Source organism: Dipodomys spectabilis, unplaced genomic scaffold (assembly GCF_019054845.1).
Source record: "Dipodomys spectabilis isolate Male_0828 unplaced genomic scaffold, ASM1905484v1 ptg000115l, whole genome shotgun sequence".
In the NCBI taxonomy this organism is placed as follows: Eukaryota; Metazoa; Chordata; class Mammalia; order Rodentia; family Heteromyidae; genus Dipodomys; species Dipodomys spectabilis.
Window position 1 is genome coordinate 4139246 of NW_024870792.1, and position 25413 is coordinate 4164658.

Here is a 25413-nt window from a genome sequence, read left to right on the forward strand (position 1 = left end):
CAAGTTTACACTCCTACCAACAATTCAGTAAGGTTCCCTTCTGTCCATATCTGCTCCAGCATCTATTGTTATTAGAGTTATTGGGGTGAGGTGGTATCTCAATGTTGTTTTGATTTGCATTTATTTTATGGCTAGAGAGGTTGAACATTTCTTCATGTGTCTATTGGCCATCCTTCTTTCCTCTTCAGAGAAGTTTCTCTTTAAGCCCTCATTTTTATTGGGCAGTTGTTTCTTTGAGGATTTGTTGTTGGGGCATTTAATTTTTTTGAGTTCCAGGTATATTTTAGATATGAGACCCTTATCCGATGTATGGCTAGTGAAGATTTTCTCCCAATCAGTGGGCTTTCTATTGATCTTGCTAGCTATGTCCTTTGCCATGCAAAAGCTCTGCAATTTCATGCAATCCCATTTGTCCAACCTTTCTTTGATTTGTTGTGTTTCTGGGTCTCTATTAAGAAAATTTCAGCCTGTGCCAAGGAGACCTAGGATTTCTCCTATTCTATCCTGTAATGTTTTCAGAGTGTCTACTTTGACTCCGAGGTCTTTGATCCATTTGGAGTTGATTCTGGTGCAGGGTGATCTAGCTTTAGTTTTCTACAAGTAATTAACCAATTTTGCCAGCACCATTTACTGAAGAGTACAGCCACGCTCTTCTCGTTATTGGCATACCAGAAAGCCATTGATTTCTAAGTGTTAATTTTATACCCTGATACTTTGCCAAAGTTTTGGATCAGCTGCAGTAACTTGGGAGTGGAGTCCACGGAGTTCTTTAAATACAAGCTTATGTCATCTGCAAAGGGAGAGTTTTACTTCATCTTTCCCTATTTAGATCCTCTTTATGTTTGCATCTTGTATTATTGCTCTTGCTATGCATTCTAATTCTACATTAAAGAGAAGTGAAGAGAGTGAATAACCTTGTCTCGTTCTTGAATTTAGAGGAAATGGCTTTAGCTTTTCACCATTAAGTATAATGATGACTAGAAATGGCTTTAAATTTTCAACATTAAGTATAATGCTGGCTGTAAGTTTTTCATACTGAGCCTTTATTATATTGAGGAATGTTCTATGGATTCCTAGTTTTCCAGAGCTTTCATCGGGGTTTTGGATCTTGTCAAATGCTTTTTCTTGCATCTGTTGAGATAATCGTGTGGTTCAGGCTCTTGTTGTGATGAATTATATCAATTCATTTGCATACATTGAACCAGCTTTGCCTCCCTGAGATGAATCCTGTTTGATCATAGTGTATGATTTTTTTATGATGTTGTTGAAGTCGATTGGCTACAATTTTATTGAGAAGTTTTGCATCGATTTTCATCAAAGAAATGGGTCTATAGGTCTCTTTCTTTGATAAATCCCTACCTGGTTTGGGATGAAGGTTATGATGACTTCATAGAAAGAGTTCAGTAGTCAACTTCCATTTTGGGAGGTCTTTTAAAAGGACCTTTTTCAAATTCTAGTCAAGTTCGATTTGAAATATAAAAAAATTCTAAATTCTACATGAGTTTTAATACCTTAAGTCAAAAGTTGAGAGAAGAATTTAGACCTTATCTTCATTGCCTGTGAGAAATTCATGCTCACTTATATTAGTTTCAATTACATAAACTATTTTTTTTACTCTTCTGTGTTCTTGTTTCTCTCAATATTTCTCCGGACAAATCAGAAAGTGATGGTAAGTTACTAGGAGTGAGTGGTCATCCAGAGGAAAAGCAACAATGGTGAAGAGAACTTCTCTCCCTGCTTTAAACTTCCATATTAGAAGCAGCCTAGCCTGGAGGAGAAGAGAAATTTTAGTTCTTAATAAGGTTCAAATACATGCCTATTTGCTAGACTCATCAAATTTATAGTTGACATTTTTGCGGCTTCGGCAAGCTGAAAATAAAGATTTCAAAATTGTTTTGGGAAATGTCTTTGATTTTACTCACTTGCAGGAAAGCTAATTCAGACGCGGCAAAGGACATTATATTATTGCATTCTTGGGTAGCCCACAAAAATGTGTCAAAGATCTTTATTTAGAATTATTTTGTTTCTCACTGTCTTACATGTATGCAAATACATACAATTATATTGTCATTTATTTGGCAACTATATGTGAAAAATAAGTAAAGTAGTTAAGTATATGATGGACACTAGATAATAGAAGCTTAAAATTAAATAATCTCTTTTACTACATAGTAGTTTTTATTTGGATATTACGTACAAAGATTTTTTATACCATTTTAGTGAAGATATTTTTGAAAGTTTAGACAAGAAATCTTGTAAATGTCAAAAACATGAAATCATGGTTGTATTTGCTTTCTACTATAAGAGAAAATATAAAGGTTAAAAAGTTCTTGAGATTATGTTGCTGCCTCTTCTAGAATTAACTATGGTGATATTTTTTTATGTAGAAGTACTGATACAGAATACCCTAGGTATAAATTACTAAAAGCTGTTTATTTTATTTTGAGATGTGTAAAATAAAATAACTTAGGAAGTTATTTGTCTTGGCTCCATTTTTTTTTCAGTTCTAGGGCCTTGTCTTTTGTTGTTTTTGTTTTGTTTTGTTTTGTTTCTTGAAGCAGGAGTTATGGGAAGATATCATGCTCAGCTAAATTATGTTTAATACCTCCCCTTCTTATATCTCTGTAAAGTCCATTTTTACATATTATTTGAGAATTGAAAGTTTGTATTCTCACAATTTGAAGCCAACACCATGTGGATACTCTAATCCAATCCTTGTTCTGAACCTGAGCACTAAGTTTGGTTCTTGATAGGGAATTTGTTTCAAAATTCCCAAGTGTGAAAGACTTGATGTCACTTTGTGCTAATTGTAGTCCCTTCTGTTTTCTCTGGTTTCTTTCTCTGCAATTGCAATTAAGAAAAAAATAAAGTTTTGCACTTGTGTTATGATATCCTACCTGTACATTAGTCCAAATGCAGGGAGGAAAAGGGCAATAGAACCCAGCCTATGACCTCCAAATCTATGAATCAAAATAAATTGTTTTCTCCTTATGAATTATCTCAGATACCAGTTTTAGTGACATAAAACTGGATGACATTTATATCTCATTAAATCCATAAAGAAAATGCAAAATCAAAGCATTTGCTAGGTTGATTCACTATTGCACATAGTAAGTAATCATTGAAACATATGTCCACAATTTTCTTCTAAAATGCATCCTTTTCTATATGAACTGAATTCATCCATTTTTATACGCTCTCACAGTGGTGGTTTTGCTTCATTAATTCCTATCAAAATGATGTTTTTCATTAAGATTCTCTGGCCTATTTTTTATTAGTTTTGTAGAGGATTACTTATTAAATTTAGCTTATGTTTCCATTTTGTTCTTCTGTATGCACATTAACTTTGCTTAATGAGAAAGGAGAAGGTGTTTATAATGTGCTAAGATATTCTGTGTCATTGAATTCTTCAGTATTCAAATGCCACCCAGTAATCTATGTTACTCTTTGTTACATTACTCTACGTTACATAGAAAATTGATTTAGATGTAGAAAATGTCCTTTGTGTTGGTCTAGCACCAGTGCAAAAGGTAAGCAATATTTATTTCAAAGTAAAAACAATTACAGTAAAATTTATTTTTTTTCTGGTCCTGGTGCTTGAACTCTGAGACTGGGTACTGTCCCTGAGTTTATTTTGCTCAAGGTTAGTGGTCTACCACTTGAGTCACAGCATCACTTCTGGTTTTTGATAGTTTACTGGAGATAAGATTCTCATGGTCTTTCCTGCTTGGCCTGGCTTCGAACTGTGATCCTCAGATCTCATCCTCCTGAGTAGCTAGGATCACAGGCATGAACAACCAGCACCTGGTTTTCAAGTTTTGTTTTTATTCCAATGTGAATCCTCTCTGATCTCCTTTCTGTTAATACATTACAGACTGAACACTGTGTCCCTCTTAAATTAGTAATCTGATGTCTAAACCCCCAGTGTTACAGTAAATTAAAAGGAAACCTTAAGGGATTATTAGATCATGAATTTAGGGCCTTTATTAAAGTGATTAGTGTCCTTATAAAATGTGAGCCCTTAGTGTGGTCTCTCATCTCTTTTAATTATATGAGGAGATAAGGAAAGGTTGGCATTATAGTAGTCAACAAAAGTCCCTCACCAGAACATGCTAGGACAAGTTTGATATACTCTCAGCTTTCAAATCCTAGAGAAATAAATGTATGTAGTTTGTAAGTCACTCATTTTATGGTACTGTGTGATAGGCACTCAAAAAAAAAAAAGAGAGACCTTAATTTCAGAGCTGTTAAATATTCTCCATGATGCGGACTGGGAATGTGGCCTAATGATAGAATGCTTGCCTAGCATTCATGAGGCCCTGGGGTTGATTCCACATTACCAGACAAACAGAAAAAGCCAGAAGCAGCACTGAGCAAAAGAAGCTTAGGGAAAGGGCCCAGGCTCTGAGTTCAAACCCAGGACTGGCAAAAATAAAAATAAATAAATAAATAAAATAAAATATTCCCCATGATTTGTGCCAGTGAACAAAAGGGAAAAAAAGAGAAAAGTCTTATTCCAAAGTAAAGGCATAAGTGGAATACAAAGGACATTTACAACCTCTTCTTTTGCTAATAACAAAATGGAAAAAAGTGCATCTTTCCCACTTTTACAGCTAATAAACTGGTCATAGAATCAACATCAGTATCACACCAAAGGAATACTTTGAAATCTGACCATCTGTGTCACTGTATTTAGAGATGTGGCTCTAAGAATACATTTAACTTTAAATTAGGCCATATGATTAGAACCCTGATCCCATAAAGCAAATGTTACAAAAATAAGACAGCTTATTCCTTTTTCTCCACAGAGAATGTAAGAGTACATAAACTTATGGCAAGATGACATTTATGTTTACTGGACATCAACAATGCTTTCACCTGGACCTATAACATTGTCTCAAGAAATTGAAAAAACAGATTGATATCAATTAAATAACCCTTTTTGTGGTGTGTTGGTCCAGTAACTAAAACAACTGATAACTAGACATTTTTTTCAGCCAATCAAACACAATTTATGTTGTCTCTAATAACATATTTATTTTTCCCTTTTATCAAAAATGATTCAACAATTACAATACTCAAATTGTATCTTTTTTGGCACACAGCACATTCTGAACTATGGGACACCCATACTCCAGTCCCTCTATAAGACAAGTGTTAAAATCACAGCATCTCAAGATTAAACTCTAATCCTACACTTAATGTTCTCAAAAAAATCTAGAATTCCTAGCAAGAAATTAAGGCAAAATACAAACACAAAACAAATCCAAATAGGGAGAGAAGAAGTAAAACTATCCCTTTTTGCAGATGACATATTCCTATATTTAAAGAACTGTATAATTTCCTCCCTCAAGTTACTTGAGCTGATCTGAAACTTCGGCAGTGTTGCAAGATATAAAATTAACCCTCAACAATCAGTAGCTTTTCTGACTGCCAACAATTAGAAGATCAAGACTAGAATAATAAGGAAAGAAACATCATTTGTAATAGCCTCAAAAATACCTAGGAATTAACCAAAGATGTATAGAACCTCTATTATGAAAACTTAAAAGTAATTGAAGTAGATATAAAGAAATAGACTAACCTCCCATGCTACTGGATGGGAAGAATTAACATAATGAAAATGGCAATACTGCCCAAAGCAATTTATAAATTTAATTCAATACCCATCAAAATTACAACAACAGTCTTCAATGATATAATGAAAGCAATCCAAAATTTCATATGGAATAATAAAGACTGCAAATAGCAAAATAATCTTAGCAAGAACAATGCTGGAGGAATATCAATGCTAAAATTTTAAACTCTATCACAAAGCCATAGTAATAAAAACAGCTTGGTACTGTCACAAGAATAGGCTTGAGGACCAATGGAACAGAAGATCCAATGAACCCACAGGCACATAGCCATCTAATATTTCATAAGGGAGCTCAAAACAGGGTTCAGAACAGGGTTCAAGGGGCTGGGAAGTTGGCTCAGTGCTAGAGCGCTTGCCTTGCATTCTTGAGGCCCTGGGTTCGATTCCTCAGCACCACATAAGCAAAAAGAAAAAAGCCGAAAGTGGCGCTGTGGCTCAAGTGGTAGAGCACTAGCCTTGAGCTGAAGAGCTGAGGGACAGCGCCCAGGCCCAGAGTTCAGGCCCCACGACCGGACCCCTCCCCCTAAAAAAAGAAAAAGCAGGGTTCTAAAACAGGGGAGAGGTAACAGGGTTCAAAAGGAAATGTACTCATTAGCTAACATGTAATTGAAATCCCTGTGTAGATCACATTTAAAATAGCAAATAAATACATAAACAAATAAATAATTAAAAATTTAAAAATTGTATAAATTGTATTTTTCCCCATTGTTGAATAAATTCTTTTCAGAAAACACTGAATGTAGTAACTTTAGGGAGCAGTAGAAAACAGAGATTCAGGGGTAGGAAAAACTAGTAGTTGGTCCAAATCATTTAATTTTTGTAGTATACTTCTAGGAGTAAAAACCCAAGTTATGATAATAATAATAAACATTAATTTGATTAATGCACATGACATACTTGGCGGGGAGAAAGATGGATATGAGAATTCTCTGTTTACTTTACTGCTGTAATTCTTATCATTCATACATGTGGAAACTCTTTGAAAACCTAATGGTTCTTACTCTTAATAAAGTAATCAAAGTAAATTAAGTACACAAGTGACAGTATTTGTCCATGGAAATAAACATATAGACTAAAGTGAGAATAGAGGGCAAGCACATGTTTTTAAAACCCATGCATTTTCAGTAAGAATGTCCTTATTGTTCTCTCTACATTGAAACATGTCAACTAAACCATAAGCATATTTCTATTAGAGGATGCAAATCCATCTGAAACACCATTTTGGTGAATAAGCAAAAATCTTATGGCTCTAAATAACCGAAGTTCCAACAATTACAAATCTAAAGCAACTGAAAGAAAATTAATAGTCTCCTAAAGAAGAAAAACAAGAGCAACACATGATCTTCCTGTACTTCCTGTATATCAGCTGGCTACCCATCAACTTTTTTTGTCATAATCAGACCCACCCTGGGACAAAAATTTCAGAATGCTCACTCAATGTATGGGATATCCAGCTTCTTGGAATCTATATTCTTAGATTCTAGATAATATAACTCAACTTTTTCCTTTTCTTCTCCTATTTAAGGGTTGGCCAACATTATTTGAAGCCCATAAAAACATGTATTTTAGACTCTTAAGGTCTACAGACAAAAATCAGTTCTAGAGAGACAAATCTATTTAATATTAGGTGCTTGCAATTATGTAAACTTTGAAAATATAAAAATCATTCTTAATGCTTTTTCAAAATGTTCTTGGTGGACTAGAATTCTCTTGCAGGCTATAGCTTGCAGAATTTTTCCCAGCTCCTCAGGACATAGGTATTTGGCTTCCTATAACTACTATCTATATGTTACCCTACTTGCCTTTTAATTGTTTTCCCTTTTTATGACTAATTCAATATTGATAAACACAACTTTAATTTTATGACTGAGATCAATCACTTGTCCAGGTATACTGACAAAAGAAAAAAGACACAAGAGGGAGGATATATGAAATTCCATGGTTAATCAAAGTAACTGGAAAATGACATTGTGATTTTAATGAAGAAATACTATATAGCACTTACATAAATATATGTTTTACTTTTCCTTTAAACAAAACAAAAAATTAAAATACCATGATTCATTTAGCTAGAAACTAGAGATGATAATATTTACATCAATTATTTCTATTATGAAGAGGGGACAGACTCAAGATGAAAGTTTTGATGTGTGATCCTTGTATTGTTTAAAACAGACTTCTAAGCTAGGAATGAAGGCATCAATAATTGAAACCACACTACATGATTCTCAGACTAGATTAAGTTTAACATAAGGCTAGATTGAATTTGATTTCAAATGAAAAATTAGTACATACATACGCATACACATAAATTACAGTTATTAGTTTCTTTTCATGCTGAGTCTAAAATTTTATGTTAACTGTTTTACATATACATTTCTGTCAATAGAAATACAAAACCTTATCATTAAAGTTAATGTTTTGAATGTAGTAGAAGAAACTTCTTTATAATTTTGCTTCAAAAGATAACCTCTGTCTATTTCCAATATTTCTTGCTTGTGAATCAATATACTGAATATTTAGTATTGGGGTAAAAACTACATTTTCAAGATCAAATATAAGCAAAGCCAGAAGACATTGCTTCAAAATACTAAGTTATTTTGTCAGATTATGAATCAAGTGAAGTGGCACTGCAATATTGATTTAGCATTGAAACACAAGGGAGCTGTCATCACATCAATGTGACTACTTTGGCTAGTTCTGTAAAAGTAAACATGCACAATCTTACAAGCTGTTTGAACATCTGTAGTGTAGTGAAAAGGAATATTTTTTGAGATTATCCATGTAGTTGGCATTGTATCTAGTGAACATAGGTTCTGGACACAATATAATACAGTCAGTAAGTTTAGCTTCACGTAGTCCTCCATACAACCAGACATAATGCTGTAGGGACTTCTATGGTGACAATTAACAACAATGATAGTAGTAGTAGTAATAATAATAGATAAGTTGTTCTAGTAAGAACAAATTCAAATTATATTTGCTATGTTGTAAACAAAGGGATTATACTCACCACTACACTGAATAGGAAATGGCATATTACATCCTGATTGGTAATTCTCACTTGTAATACTAAGCTAGTCAGGAGACAGAAATGTAGAGGAATAGAATTAGAAAGCATCTAAAACACAAAGTTAGAACAGACCTATCTGTACAAATAAACCGAGCATGATGACATATTTCTTGAATTCCAGCAATGTAGGTATGCAGAATGTAGGCATATTGTGGTCTAAGTACGACAGGGTAAAAACTATGATACTTTATCTGAAAAGCAAGTAAAGTAAAAAAATAAAATAAAAAAGGGAGGTATCACAGAATATGAGCAAGAGTACTAGCAGAGTACTAGCCTAGCAAGCATAAAGTCCTAAGATCTAACTCGGTATTAGAAAAATAAGCAATGAGAAAGAAATAAAGGAGAAAGAGAGAAATAAAGAGAGCAAGAAAGAGAGATAGGAAGGAAGGAAGAAAGGAAGGAAGGAAGGTAGGAGAAAAGAAAGAAAGAAGGAAAGATGGAAAGAGAAGGAAAGCAGAAGGAAATGAAAGAAAGAAGAAAATGGAATATTATTTGTATATGTACATTAATTATAGTATATTGACTTTAAGCCTTATGTATAAGAATATAGCTGTTACTGAAAATTAGTTTGAAAGAGATGCTTTCACACAGTACAACACAAAGAACATCTTGAGCATGACATTTATTTATTATCTGAGTACTAAAGTATAGTTGTACAATATTGTGTTGGTAGGTTTGGTTCATTGTGAGGACTGTGAAAGAATTTTTTATTACTAAATTCTTTTTTGGCTGTAAATGGTCATTTTCATGTGCATTACAAGTTTTCCTTTTGGTTTATGTGTGGTCTTGCCCAAATTTTCCTTGTCTAAGCACAAACACAAAGTCATATTGGATTAAGTCCCCTATTTATCCTACTCCAGTATTATTATCTTAAATAAATATATTTGCCATAAATAATTTTCCAGATACACTCAAATTCTGAGGACCATTGTTATAAAGATTGTATATTCTGGAGATATAGTATACAATCTTAAATATGAATGATTCAGATTAAACACAGGAAGCAATGGAGGCAGCACTCTATTACCTGGGATACTACTGAATATTCTTCACATTTCTCTCTTGGTGATAGTGCTATAATACAATTAAGGAATTGATCGAAAGAGATGGATGGACAGGGGAGTATAAGAATCAATTGTGAATAAGAAAGTGAAAACCATGCAGTAGTAGTAGTGCTTTGAATAGGAAGCATACTATCACAAGTTCTATTTACCTAAGCCTACACATGTTTTTTGTTTTTTGTGTTTTGTTTTTTACTTTTTTATTGTAAAAATAGTGTGCAGAGAGGTTACAGTTACATAAGTAAGGTAATGAGTACATTCCTTATTGAGCATTGTTACTTCCTCCTTTGTTTTTCTCCTACCATTCCTTCCCACCCCACCTCCCCAACTTCCCCTCACACAAGTTGTAAAGTTCTTTTTCAACATAGTGTCTTGTACATCTCATTGTTACAATGGGTCAACCTGTATCCTTATTTAAGCATTTAGGTGGCATTGATATACACATTATTTCAGTGTTCCAAGTGATACATCTTTATCAAACATCATCAAATAACTGGAACAAACTAAATAAAGGCATATTAAATAAAAAGCATATTATCAATTATATCCATATGGTACTTTTAAACAGATTCACTACAAGAGATCTTTCAGAAATAGATTTTCTTAGCAGATCCACTGCTTTAAAAGCTTCTAAGCACTTAATGTCTCATAATGAGCAAAAGATATAGAGCCAAGAAATCTGTTTCTTTGACAAATCAATAAAGTTAAAAAAATCAACACCATGACTTATGAAGGTGATTGAAGCAATGCAGGCCACTGCTCTCAAAGCTACATTAACTACTTGCATTTTACAATTGCATATAAATCGTTGCACTTTGACAGCAGATTCTTATTGAAAGTTTATCTGTAAGAATTGTATTACCATCTCTTCTGCTCCAACAATACCCAAGAGAAGTACTTGTATGTTTCCTGGAAAGGATTATACATATACAAATAACACTTTAAAATAAATCATCAAGAAAGCACACCTTAGAGATTTTATTATATATTGATGTACTCTAGTTGAAAAGTGATAAAATACAAAATTAATGCAACAACAAATTAATAACACTACTAGTGTTTCTAAAGATTAGACTGAGTCTTCTAGAAAAAAACAAATATTACCTGACAGGTATAGTACTTGAAAAATGAAGAGAGATTATTATTAAAATGAATAGAGATTTCATTATTTCTTATAGTTATTTGTCAAGGAAAACAATAAATGTGTTTGAAGTTTTAAGGGAATCAAAGAAAATTTTTCTTTTTAATAGAAGCTTTCTGTGGAAAAATACTTATTTTTATAAATATAATAAAATATTGAATATACATCATTGCAAATCAGTTTTCAATGATTATAAACCAAAAGATGGGGATGCTAACCTTTGCAAAGAATAGTTTCCCCAGGCAAATTTGTTACAGTGGAATAACAGGTGGTAAGCAGAGTCCCAATTATTAATAAATGTAAAACAATTAACAAAAGTTATAAATTTCTGTGCACATGTAACAGTATTTTCATCATTATTCAGATGCTCTATTATGCTGAATTTTTAAAATAAAACACGTTAATTAAACAGAAAAGAAATTTTAAAAACTGTACATTGACCTTGATCTATGATCTCACATTGATCTATGAAGACGATCTATAACATACTACCATTTGGTGAAAGATAGTTGCTATTCCCTTTCCCTTCTTTTTAAAATCAAGCAAGCAAACAAACACACAGAAACAAAAGACATTCAGATGGCCAAAAATGAGATGATAGAAAATATCAGCCTTGAATTCTCTGATGAATGATTCAGGCAAGAATCATTGTCTGAGGAAAAACAGAGTATAGAGCAGATGATGATCAATTTTAGAGAGCCAGAATACTGTAGCACAGTCCATTTGCTAGTTGTTGATGAGGAGAGCATAACTCTAGATGAAAATTGTCTAAGTAGTTGGGTGAGTAAAGATCATGTAAGAAGGGATACAATGTGGTATTCTAGACAGTGTAATATAAACTATAAAATGTTCTGTGAAACACCTTGTAATTTTTAAGTAAACTGAAAAAAAAATAATAAAAGATGTATTTGTGAATTTTATATAATTCATATTACTTTTGCTAGATAAAATGGTAGAATTTTTATTCTAAAAAATTAATACTATATTTTTAGAAAATGTGTGGTCAAATTTAGGGTGTATGCCATGGTATCTTCAAGGGAGTTTTCTATGATTCTGTAACAACTAAAAAAGTATATGATAGATACACACCAGAACAGATAAATTAGGTCAATATGGTAAATTGCTAGGATTGTTTGTCTGATGTGTGTGTATGTGTGTGTATCAGCAGATTGCATAATGAAATTTGCATTTCAAACAAAGCTTCTGTTATGAATTTCAATGTAAATATGTGTGCTCATCTTAGAAAACTGTTATGCATCTACATTATTTACAGACATCGTATCATATCCATAAAAAGCAACACTTTATTTTTAAAATACTGTTATTTCAAAGGTGGGTTATAGTTACATAAGTCAGGTAATGAGTACATTTCTTTTTGAACACTGTCACTCCTTCCCTTGCTTTCTCCCTAGTTTTTCCCTGTAGAACCCTCCCCACAGGTGTATAATCCATCTCAAATAGTGTCTAGGGAGTATCACTGCTGCATCTGTTCACCCTATATCCCACCATTTCTATATTCCTTCTTACCCTTCCCCAAATAGATAAACTTACCTATGAGACAAAGGGTACAGAAAAGAAAAGCTGTGACAAAGAAGAAAACAAACACTCATTTCCATTTTATAGTATTCATTACAATAAATATTATTTTATATGATCATAAGCACACAGCTATTGAGTCTTTGTGATCCTCTCATAAATGTATCTTCATTTGGTCTCATTGTGTGAAGATCCAGAGTCCTGTATAATTTATCATGTTCAAGTATATTTTTTTTCTTTTACCATTTGGTATGTTTACTTGTAGGCACATTCTAGTTATAACAAATGAGATAAATAATGAAACCTATGTTTTGGGGGTCTGGCTTACTTTGCTTAATATAATTTTCCCCAAGTGTTTCCATTTCCTTATGAATGGTGCAATATTATTTTTTCTGATGGAAGCATAGAATTCCATTATGTATATATCCCACATTTTCTTGATCCATTCATCTGAGGGGCATCTGGGTTGATTCCATACCTCAGCTATAGTAAACAACGCTGCAAGGAACATGCCTGTGTTTGTGCCTTTAATGTGGCCTTGTTTGTGCTTTATTAGATAAATGCTCAGGAGTGGAAATGTTTGGTCATAGGGAAGCTCTGTTTATTGTTTCGAAGAACTCCATACTGCTTTCCAGGGTTCTTAAAGAAGTTTACATTCCCTTTGGCCAAATCCACATCAATATCTGCATTTTTTTAAGGTTTTTGCATATGTCTGTTGACCATTCTTACTTCTTCTGAGAAGTCTTTTTTAAAGTCTTTTTTAGTTCATCTATTATTGGGTAATTTTGTAAAACTATTTATTCTACTAATTAAACGTTTAGTTATTTAATTGTAATAATTTCAATGAAGAAATACAGAGTGTCTATGTATCATAAATTCAAGGTAGGATTGTTTACAATAGACTTAGAGTGATGTTGTAAAATTAACATTTAAACTTAAGCATAAGATAGCATATAAGTAACCCTGCTGTTTGTGTATGTGCTTGAGAGGGAGGAAAAGAATGAAAAGACAGAATTAGAAGAAAGACAAGAGAAAAGGTGTGAGTTTACATGCACAAAGAAATATGTCACTTATTTATAAAGATAATGAATTTTAAAAAGAAAACAAATAGTTCAACTGAGTAAAATCTATTTAAATGAAATAAAAGTCATTTGTGAGACTATACAGGATTAGGGTAAGTAAGGAAGGCAGAGCATAGATCCTATCCATATTAGAGTGGTGTTAGACTATGTTGCACATCACCTTTATTGTAAGACAAAAATGGATTTAAAAATCAAGAAAATTTGGTTTTCTATTAGATATGTCTTTTTATCCTTCTACTTTGAGATTGTTTCACTTTGCTATCATTGAAGTTACTGCCCCTTCCAGGGTTAGTTAACTCCTAGGGAGGGTAAACAAGTTATCAAAACATCACCTTCTTGAAGCAAACAAACCAATCAAAAGCCCATAATCCCATTTAATTTCTTTATCAGGCTGTCCCAGAGCTTCCAAACTTGGGGCCACTATTTTTCTTCCCCAAATTGTCTTTATCCCTTATTGTCCTGGAACCCATATAATTTAAAGATAACTTAAAGTGCTCATTGTTCAAACTACTCCATCCTAAACCTGATTAGTATGCCTATCCTGCATTGGCCATTCTTTTGCACAAAAATAGAGCGGAGTTCTTCACATTTCTCTTTCATTCTTTTCATTTTCCCAATGTTCCTGGTGCATGTCATGTGTGATGCCTATTATAATTATTCTGAGGAGCTGTGATGAACCGTACCTTTCCAGTAGCACAAATCTTAAGGTCCATTGGTTCACCATATATAAATAACAATGATATCTGCAGTTTGATAGATTCTGGAAGAACAACAAAAGGATACTAGTAACTAACAATAGAAAACAAAATATTTGTTTAGTTATTAGGATAGTACCAATTTTATTATTTTGTTCTGACCATATGCCATTTTTTTCACCATTTAAATGAGAAAATCCTAATGGAAGTGTGTTCAGTATTTCTCTGAAGTTTCCTTGAAACTATTGTCTAAAACTGAAATTATTTCAAAACCTTTTCTATTATTCAAATTGAAAACAATTTACATTATAAAGGTCAGAGTAAAGATGTGTAATATATAATTCACTGTAACTAAAGGAGAGTTACGAATTACGTTGATTTCACTGAGCATGGATTTGATTCAAGAAATATTTATGTGCACCATTATTACTCCTGTCTATAAAGAAGGTTTATTGAATTACTCAATTGCTAAATTACACAGCTATGGTTATGTAATTTATAGTTCAATGGGATCTAAGGAATAGATCTTTGGTGTTTTGACTTATTTCTTCCTCTGGAAATATGTGGAGTAAATTTTCTGCTATATACACACTGGAAACTCAAACAACTTTACTGGATTCTTGTTCTGGGCTAGGAGCTGAAACCATATTCTCCAAACTACTGTTTATCATTAAAGAGGTGAGATATTTCCCTCTGCCTAATTTTTATATTTGTTTCTCACTAGATTTCTAAATTTTCATATAAGACATTATATTAGCTGTTTCATATCCAATTTAAAACAGAAAAATATTGAGAAGAGATTGCCTTAAAGACATTTAAATTGTGCTTTATAGAGTTTCTTAAATTGGGCTTCTTTCCTTCCTTCGTTCCTTCTTTCTTTCCTTCCTTCCTTCCTTCCTTCTTCCTTCCTCCTTCCTTCTTTTCTTCTTTCTGGTAGAACTAAGATTTGAACTCAAATCCTTGTGCCTAGGAAGCAGATGTTCTACCACTTAAGCCACATCTCTAGCCCTAGTAAGTCATTTAAATAAAAGCTCAAACAGTGTCTTATAATGTGTATTCTGTTCTGGCAATATTTGTCGTTATTCAAATTCAGTATGAAAATATCCATTTATTGTCTAACACTCCAGAGTAAAGGAAAAGAAAGGAGTTGTTTTACACTTAGTAAAAACGAACAAGTGTTCTGTTTTTTCACCAGCTACATGTTGACTGAGAGTGAATAGAATTCCTAATACAAAGTTGGAGGGTAGGACTAACACTATGGAAAAAGAATATTGGATACACATTTCACCTTACCATTTTGGAGAATAACTCTCAGTTAGAGAGATAATTACTGATTAATAAAAATGAGTTGTTTAAGGTAGATTCACTTCTAAAGTTGAACATAATTATACTAATAATCTTATCCCACCTTTATATGACCCATATTACTACATATTTGTTGCATATATTTATGGGGAATATAAGCATTTGTCAGGGATAATTTCTTTTATATTAATATAGCGGTGTTGTTCAGAAAGGGTAAGAAGTTTACATATAAAGGAAATTTAGAAAGTAATGCATATTATTCCTTTAGTTCTTGAATTCAAAATGTAAACCAAATCTTCCCTTTACAGAATAAAGGCTTTCAGAAATAGAGCAAGTACTTTCTTATCTGTGCTGGACAGAAACTTGCAGCAGGACTCTGCCAACTCAGACACTGTAGCGTGCAACTCAGCATCTTATTTGATTTTATGATTTATTTCATTTAATCCGATATGCTGCTAAATATTTGTATATTGGGAAGGCAAATACTTACACAAGTAATATTTCTCACATGGGTTACATGTGTACTCACTTCCCTTCCCTCAAGTAGAATTAAATTCTTAAACTGTGTTTTGAAAAAGCAATCTGGATAAGACATAATCATTCAGATTTTTTTCCTAGTGTGCACAAACAGTACTTCAATTTGAAAATAGTTATGTTAGGTTCGAGAGATGGATTTATTGAAGATTCGAAGCAGAAAAATGTATTAGAGAGGAAAGGAGATGAATTGGAATTTCATTCCAAAAGCATTTTCATGTATATCTTCTATAACATTGTTTATCTGTATTGACTTATTGCTATAAGTGCAATTTGACATTTCTTTCCAAATTAAGTTGAAAGATCCTTCTCTAGTCTGACTTTTTCTGTATTCCTTATTTTATAACTTTGTAATAGGTTGAAATCTAATTGTTCTAACCAGAAATATCTAAAATGGCACTTTAATTATTATCTACTGATAAGCTACTTGTCCTTACTTGGTAAACTTGCATCATTTAGATTGTATCATGCACTTTTCTCCAATAAATTTATATCCAGGATTATTTACAATTACTCTATTTGGTTAATCTTTGTCTGCCACACCAAATTATAATCTCAATATATTTTCATAATTATTTTTATCTTCAGTATCATGCCAACTATGTGCTTTTATTTATTTTTTTCTAACAATACTAAGGAATGAACGCAGGGTTTTACAGTTGCTAGGTGAATGCTGTATAGCTGATCCCCACTTTAAGTTACAAACATCTCACTGAACAATTAACTATATAATTATTACTCTTGAAAAGTTATTAAAAATGTGAAGTACAATTTTTGTTGAAAAAAACCATGCATTACAGCCATGGCCCAACACAGAAATTTAGTCAGAATGAAAATTCAGCCTCTCTGTTTGATTGAACCTAGCCAAAAACAAAAAATAATAATAATAGGAAAGAAGGGCAGGCCGAGTGATAGAGGGAATGTGATTCACTGGATGGCAATGGACACGTAAAATTTTACCTGTATAACTAATGTAAGCAAAAAATTTTAAAGCAACTGACCAGCACAATGCTGAGTGTAAAAAAGAGAAAGACACACAAATTAGACTCCATGAGTGGAAGTAAACACTTGTATTATGATTAGTATTTATTATAGGCTTCAAATCTTAGTGTGTATTTTACAATATATAATGTATTTTTCAGAATAAGTTTAGATGATGAAAATTCTAACACTTAGCTGGGCACTGTGACTAATGCCTGTAAACCTAGCTACTTAGGAGGCTGAGAGCTGAGGATCGTGGTTCAAAGCCATCCAGGGCAGGAAAGTATGTGAGATTCTTTTCTCCAATTAACCATCAAAAAACCAGAAGTGGTGCCATGGCTCAAGTGGTAGAGTGCTTGCCTTGAGCTGAAGAGCTCAGGGACAGAGTCTAGGCAGAGACCAACAAGAAACAAACAAATTCTAACACTTATTTAATTGATTGAACTTAATATAATGTTTTAAGTTAGTAATTATACAATGTATATTATAGTAATACAGAAATAATCATGCAATTAATAACATTATAAGTTAGTAATTATATAATTATATTATAATAATACAGAATTATGCAATTCATAACATTATATTATTATATTTATTAGAAACAATTTGATAGAATGTTATTATATAATAGTTGGTTTGGAATTCAAACTCAAGAAAGTTTGATTGCAAAATTTACTCTCCCTAATTCATCATCATTTCTTCCATCTCAGCAGCTTATCTTGCTTTTTTTGTTTGCTTGTTTGCTAAGAAAGACATATTCATGATACAGTCTAGGCTAGTCTCAACTTTTCAATCATCCTACAGTAACCTCCCAAGAGCTCAGATTACAGGTGTGTGCCCTTATGCCCAGTAAAACAGTTGTGCCTCAATCGTTTCTGTTGCAAGTTCTTTAGGTATTTATATTTAATTCTATTATTCTCATCTAAATTCAGTCTGGTCTTCTAGTATTTCCATTTACTTTTCTTTAGAAACAGCATTTAATATACATAAATGCCAAGGTTTCATTATTAATACAGTAAAATGTATCTGTGTACATATATGTACATGTATTTATGCTTGTTGTTCATGTAGTTAAATCATGATGAAATTTTATTCCATATACTTAGAATTTGTTTGGTATATGTACATAAAAATAGAAAACTAAGGTAAGCAGGCAGATCATAATTATTACTTAAATTGTACCTTCTAATGAATAATGCCAAAATTTAATTGGAATAATATATTTAACAAATACCTGTATACAAAAATCTTTCATAGAATATATAAGTCACTTCAATATATGCATTTTTTCCTTCATGTAAGTAAAAATAGTTATTTTTCCTATATGAATCATACTCCTGGCTTGATCTAAAAGTTAATCTGCTTTTTACGCCCTCATATCTGTCAGTTTTCCAGTGGTTGAGGTCGACTTAAAGTCTTCCCACACCAACTGAATTTTTGCTAATGCATTGTGAGTCATTCTAGAATATGTATTGCTCTTGTTCTCCTAATTATAGGCATTGTGATAATTGTGTTCCCTAATAAACTCTTTTGCTCTGAGGAAAAACAAAACAATGACTTTCTCTTTACACAGCTACAAATTAGAGACCAAGAATAACCTTTCACATATTCTAGACACTGCCATCTAATTTGCAAACCAGGGTTCATGAATCATCTAATCAGACAGGCTTCATCAGCAATGACAAGCTCCATGCAGCATTCACAATGCAGAGTCTGCCCATGCAGGTTCACAGGTCAATTGATTTTCCTCTGTTGCTATTGTTAAGTCTGTCAGTGGATTTTTAGATTTCTAAAAGAAAACAAGAGTTGTTTTACCCCTGTAATATTGTTGCTAATCATATATTTTTATCTATACACCAAATTAAAGCCTGCATAGAATTACTTCTATGGAAGTTTCAAGGCCAGGAGGAGGAACCTAAATGCTAACACTCTTCTGATTATTCTTGGAGCTTTACTTCTTTACTTTTAGTGTTTTCTTTTCTTTCCTTCTTTCCTTCCAACCTTCCTTCTTTCTTTCCTTATTTCCTTTTTCTTTCACACCATTTCCTCTTTGATCCTTCTCTCCTCCCTTCCCTCCTCCCTTCCCTCCCCTTTTCTTTCTCCTTCCTTCCTCCTTTCCTTCCTCCCTTCCTCCCTTCCTCCCTTCCTTCCTGCCTTCCTTCCTGCTTGCCTGCATGCTTTCCACCCTCACTTCAAACCTTTCTCTAGCAGTGATTCCTGGCTTAATTTATTCTGATTAATGTTACTTTGGGTCTGTTTTAGCTTCTTAAACTTCCTGCCCTTTTCTGTCTTTCTCTTTTGAAGCTATCTTGGATTCCTGGAGTATTAGGATTGACTGATAAGCATCTTTTTGACAAGGTTCTGAAATTACCCCAAACCAACAATTAATTTCACAGGAGGAGGCACCTTATGATAACATCATCCTTGAATAAATGAAAATAATTACACATGATAATGAAGCTCTAGACAAAAGTAGGTGTTTTTATCTCATAACGTATGCAATCCAACCCATCCTGTTACATTTTTTCCAGTTCATTGAACTTCTGTATTGTCTCATTTGTAATGTATCTTTTATTCTGTCAGGTTGTATTTATTTGATTTATTTTTATTAGTCAGCCATCTTTATTTTTAAGGAAGATTAATATTTTATTCGTGAATAAATTTTTATACTGCAGTTTAACACAAATATAGTATGTATTGTTTAAAAATGCCTCACGTTATGGATAAACAAAATCCATTCACATTAAGTTAATATGGCACAGATGATCTTATGGACATGTTTTCAAAATTTAATGTTATTCATCAAATATCCTCAGAAATATTACTAAAAGTTGTTTCACAAATGTAAATCTATTGTCAAATTTTCTGCTAAGTTGATTAGATTTATATTATTAACAATAATAAAATATTATCAATGTATAATTTTGCCACATGATCAGTTTATTCTGCCACTAGACAGATTATCTTAATTCTTCTGGGAACAGTATTGATATCCCTTAAGAACACAGTGGCAGCATATCAACAGATGCAAGGACATTTGTTTAATTTATATATATATACTTCTCAAAAAGAACACAAATTCTTAACATATTGTAAATGAAATCACAGTTTGATCTTCCATTCTAAGAGTAGTCATAAATACATTGATTTTGAAAACAGTGTGATTAAAACGTCAATCAATAGTGGAGGAAAGCTAGTTCTAAACTATATTTGCTAAGCTATATGTTTTTGTTTCCCTGATTTTGTAATCATCAAAATATAATTTCAGCCAGGCGCTGGTGGCTCATGCCTGTAATCCTAGCTATTCAGGAGGCTGAGATCTGAGGATCATGGTTCAAAGACAGCCCGGGCAGGAGAGACCGTGAGACTCCTATCTCCAATAAACCACCAGAAAACCAGAAGTGGCGCTGTAGCTCAAGTGGTAGAGCGCTCGCCTTGAGCTGAAGAGCTGAGGGACAGCGCCTAGGCCCAGAGTTCAAGCCCCACGACCGACCAAAAAAAAAAAAATATATATATATATATATATAAAATTTCAGTAAGAATCGCAAAAACCTCCTAATTGAATTATTTCCTCAAACTAAAATATACGTAATAGACTGTTTAATTTGTCAACTTAATAAAATATTTCATTAAACACCAGTTTTAGGATATTATCAATATATAAATTTCATTCCTCAAAATGGCAATAGAATGGCATTAAAATAATCACAAAGTTTAAAATCATCAGACAAATCCAAGAAACCCTGAAATATTAGGAGAATATCCCACTGCCCTCATCCAGAATTGAAGTCAAATATTAATCTGTCCTACTTTTCAGCTCCAGATATTTCATTTTACTTAAAAAAAAGTCCTAACCTATACTAGTTACACAGGTTGGATTTTATTATGACATATCTACACACATAGTCCATGTAATCTAATCATACTTAATGTGTCTATCACAATCTTTCACACTTATTAAAAGAAGTTAAAGAGGTTTAAATATTCTACTTTATGCATGTATGTAGTTTCACCATATTTACACTATCATTTTTAGTTTTGGCTCTTCATCTCCCTGGTACCAGCACACTACAGAACCTATTTTAATTATTTAAAATTCTTTTTTTCCAGTTTTAATTAGTAAATGATAAAAAAAATATGTACTACCTTGTGAGTGGATTCTTTTAGCTTAGCAGAAAGATTAAACTTTCTTATTAAGAGTCATGCATAAGCAGGTGTTGGTGGCTCATGCCTGTAATCCCATCTGCTCAGGAGGCTGAGATCTGAGGACTGCGGTTCAAAGCCAACTGGGGCAGGAAACTCCATGAGACTCTTATCTCCAATTAACCACCAGAAAATCAGAAGTTGCACTGTGGCTCAAGTGAGTGCTTGCCTTGTGCTGAAGAGCTGAAAGACAGTGTCCAGGCCCAAAGTTCAAGCCCTACAACTGACTTTAAAAAAAAAAGTCATGCATTGCTTTTTATCAATAAATAAGGTTCTATGCATGGATATATCACCATAACAACAATGGATTACAGCTAGTGTTTTTCACTGTTCGAATTATTATGAATAATTTGCTAGGAACCTTTGTGGACAAATTTTTGGTGGGCACACGTAATTTTCTTGTGGATACACTTCTTCAAATTGTTATATCACATGCTAATTCTGTGTATAATATTTTCAACCACATATTTTTTTCAAATTGACCAACTGTATTATATTGCCAGTGCAAGGTTTGACTTTTTCCATATCTGCATATTCTTGATGATATTTTATTCTCTTTTAGCCATCTATTGGGTATAAGTAAAAATAGTACTATGCTATGGATTTTTCTTTGCTCAATGATCAAATACCTTGAATATTTACAAGTGGTTCTAGTCTACTTATTTATCTCCTTTGTTAAGATTACCTATTCAAATAATTTTTTTTATTTCTAATTTGCATCTCCTTGTTTTATTATTTAATTTTAATTTTTTAACATATTGTATATATAATTTTATTATCAGATACATGCTTTGCAAGTGTTGCTTTCTATTTCATGTATCATTTTTTTCTTTGTATTCTTGTTAATTGAATTTGCAGCAAAAGTGAACCCAATATTACTGTACTCTATTTTCTTATTGATCAATTGTATTTTCCATGTCATTTCTAGGAAATGATTTTTTTTTTATTCAGTCCACTTAGACATTCCTATGATGGTTCTTTTAAGTGTTTTGCATTTTAGCTCTTGCTTCATGCTGTATCATCCAAATTTCACTTCATTTTGCATAAGTTATGTGGTAGAAATGAAATTTACATTTTACTTTCTCTTTTTTGAAATTATTAAATAAGAAAGAACTTCAGACCAGAAGCAGGCATAGAAATAACTACCTTCCTTATCTGTAAATGCAAACAACTATATAACAGAGTCTAGATAGTTCTCTATGAATATTTTGTTTTTCCTCAAATTGTCAAAAATAAAAATATTTATGAAATATAAAAGTATATAAAAATATTTTTAAAAGTTCTGTGTGTTAATATTATTTCATCTTCTTTCCTGGGCACCATGTCATGCTGGAAAATGAGATCTTCCTACATCTACATTATACATACATAGGGTCCATAATTCTAAGTGTTTTGAAAATATGTCAAAAGTCTTTATTTTTTTCTGAATGAAAGAAGAGGTAAAAGTTATGGGAATAACAAATTGTAAATAATTGAGAAAATAAAGGACAAAGACAAGGCAAAAGTAAACATATTATAATTATACTATAGGAAGAAAAGATAATGGAAGAATGCAAGATGGTGGAGGAAAGACTGGGGGCTAAGCAAGCTCTCCCATAAAACCAGTATTAGTATTCCACTGCAGAATCTAAAGCTAGAGACACACACTAAGTGTGTTATCATAGTACAGAGAGTTGGCCAGAGAGGAAAAACTCAGGCAGCTTGGTTAAGGACACAAATTCAAGCAACCCTGGTTTGCAGCAGTAGCAGCGGCAGTGGCTGCTGCTGTTGGGATCCATATAGACAGAAAGATCCTGAACAAAGGCGCTAGAGGCAGTGCATGAGTGTATTCTATTCACCCCCAGCAAGAACTGACAAGGAGCAGAAATCTTCATTCAGCCAATCGACCACAGACAGTCTTAGACCACGGACTTGAACAGCCCCGGAAACCAAACAAAAGCTATGAATATGCCCAAGACATCTTGGTTCCTTCTCTCAGAGCAGAAGTGGGAAGGTAGCCCCTCCCCACCATGGGAGAAAAACTCCATTTTTGATATAGACAAAGACCCAGTTAGAACAGCTAGTATAACTCAGGCCCGGGAAGAAGACAACAGGAACCATTCAAAGGGTCAAAAGGATTTGACTTTCAGCAGGGCTCAGCTCCACTCCTGGGTAGAGTTGCCCCTTCCAAGAACAGACAGCTCTGAGTGGGCGGGGCAGACTCTCCTTAGTGGGTAAACAGAGCCAGAGGCTACCATACCCAACTGCTGCACAGGAAGCAACTCCAGCCCTTGAGCAATTGGAAACTTGTTACACAGAAACCCCGTGATTGGCTCCAGGCTGGGTTGATTGAGTCTGTCAAAACCTAGCACTTCAGGGTAAATGCAGTCCACAACCCTACTACAACCTAGCTCTCCTCACAGCAACTCCAAACTAGAGCAAACAGCCACCTCATTTTTTAAATTATTTCTTCTTATTTTTAATTATTTATTTATTTTCTTTTAATTTGTTCATTATTGTGAAAATACCATACAGAGGAGTTACAATTACATAGGCAAGATAGTGAGTATATTTCTTATCAAGCATTGTCTTCTCCTTTGTTTCCCCATACCATACCTTCCCCTCTCCACCCCTCCACACTCACACCCCCCTACCACCACCACCTCCACAGCTCTACCCCCAACCCCAACAAAGTTGTAAAGTTCGTTTTTCAACATAACATCTTGTACGTCTCATTGTTGTAAGGGGTCCACCTGTAACCCTATTTAAACAATTTATTTTTTCCCTTCCCCCCCGAAAATTATATCAACATCAAATATAGTGAAAGCAGGGCTTATACCATGGGGGAGGTAAATACAAAGCAGCAGAGAAATCATCTTATAAATATGATGGAAACAATTGTAAGAAAGAAAAAAAAAACATTTGAATCCTTATCTTGGGGTTCATTTCGCTTAACATCAACTTATCTGACAGTTTGTGTATGTCTCAGTCATATACTAGTAATTGCAAATAAGGGAAACCATGGGACCTATATTTCTTTGGGCCTGGCTTACTTCACTTAATATAATTTTTTCCAAGTCTTTCCATTTCCTAACAAATGAGGCAATGTCATTCTTTCTGATGGAGGCATAAAATTCCATTGTATATATATACCACATTTTCTTGATCCATTCATCTACTGAGGGGCATCTGGATTGGTTCCATATTTTAGCTATGGTAAATAATGCTGCAATAAACATAGTTGTGCTGGTAGCTTTAGTATCGTCTTGTTTGTGATCATTGGGTAAATGCCCAAAAGTGGGCCATAGAGGATTCTTTAGATACAAAATCATGTCACCTGCAAAGAGGGAGTATTTAACTTCATCTTTCCCTATTTGGATCCCTTTTATGTTTGCATCTTGTCTTATTGCTAGCCACCTCATTCTTATGTGATATTCAAAGTAGACTGCCCTCCTACTAAACAAGACTGGGAAGTGAGAATAAAGTCCCAGGCAAGGCAGAGATTCCTTTAGTCTGCTCAAACAAACTGATTTAAGAAACCAACCAAGCCACAGGACAACCAAGCACCACAGCAAACCAGAGACTCCACCACCGAGATACTGGTTATAGACACAGAGGAAACATAAGATCTGCCCCTCTCCCCAAATATAAACCTTCCAGAGCAAAGAAAAATTGAAATAAAATATATCTCCATCAAACCAACCTTACAAAAGATACTTAAAGATTTACTACACATAGAAAAACAACAATACCACAATAAAGGCCAAGAAACTGCCCCCAATCTGAGACTCCAAGAAGCACAGGAAGAATCCAGTTGGCACAGCCCCCAATAAATTAAATTCCATAATAGCAGTACTACCTCTTTATACTCATATAATATTTTAAGCATTTTTATTTTGAAGTTTTTCACATCTCCTTTATATCATTCCCCTTCTCTCAATATATTCACGTTCTTCTCTAAATAGATTGTTTTGGATTCTGCATAATATTATTAATTTTTACTTTTCTATTTTTTCTAGTCCCTTTCCTTTTCCCTTTCCCTTTCTTCTTTTTTTCTCTCTCTACCCAAACTATTTCCTGCTTTGAGATTAGGACTTAGTTAACTCTCCCTGTGCCTCCCCACATCAATCTATTCCCATTTTTTACCCACATCTCTCCCTCACCTTAATAATTTCTGGTTTT